Source organism: Bombus impatiens, unplaced genomic scaffold, assembly GCF_000188095.3.
Source record: "Bombus impatiens unplaced genomic scaffold, BIMP_2.2 scf_0406, whole genome shotgun sequence".
NCBI classification, from domain to species: Eukaryota; Metazoa; Arthropoda; class Insecta; order Hymenoptera; family Apidae; genus Bombus; species Bombus impatiens.
In genome coordinates this window covers 1169111-1169590 of record NT_176825.1, presented here as the reverse complement: position 1 = coordinate 1169590, position 480 = coordinate 1169111, and the positions used below count along the sequence as shown (strand labels likewise).

The following is a 480-nucleotide window of genomic DNA, read 5'->3' as shown; positions in this document are numbered from 1 at the left end:
GGAATATAAAAAAAAATAGCAATAAAAAATAAAAGAAAGAAAGAGAAAAGGAAGGAGAAAGGAGGATGGGTGGCCTGGAGAAAGGAAGGAGGAGGAGGAGGACGACGACGAGGAGGAGGAGGAGGAGGAGGATGGGGTAGGAGGACGAGGGGTGGGTAGGAAAGAGGAGGACGAAAGGAGGATATAAATGGACGGGGCCGATGGTGAGCGACCCCTTCCTCGGAGACGGGGGTGCGCCGCGTCGAATTTGTCGATTCGCCGGTTTTCTCTCCCCGGCGTAAAAGCTTGGCAGACGCAATCGATTGTACCTACGTGTGCACACCCCCGTGGGGCTGACGCGGACCCGACCGAGGGGGGTGGTGGCAAAGAAGCACGGAATGATAGCCGACGTATCGTTGTTGATGTTAACGCTGCCTTACGGTTATTTATTGATATGCGCGGCCTCGTTGCCTCGCTGCAATAACGCCACGTCGCGTCGGC

At 55.2% G+C, this 480-nt stretch overlaps 1 protein-coding gene across 7 annotated transcripts in view; it reads right to left on the bottom strand.

Moving 5' to 3' along the window:
* The window catches only part of LOC100741505, an 83032-nt gene that overhangs the window by 14635 nt on the left and 67917 nt on the right, over positions 1 to 480 (bottom strand). The window lies entirely within an intron of this gene.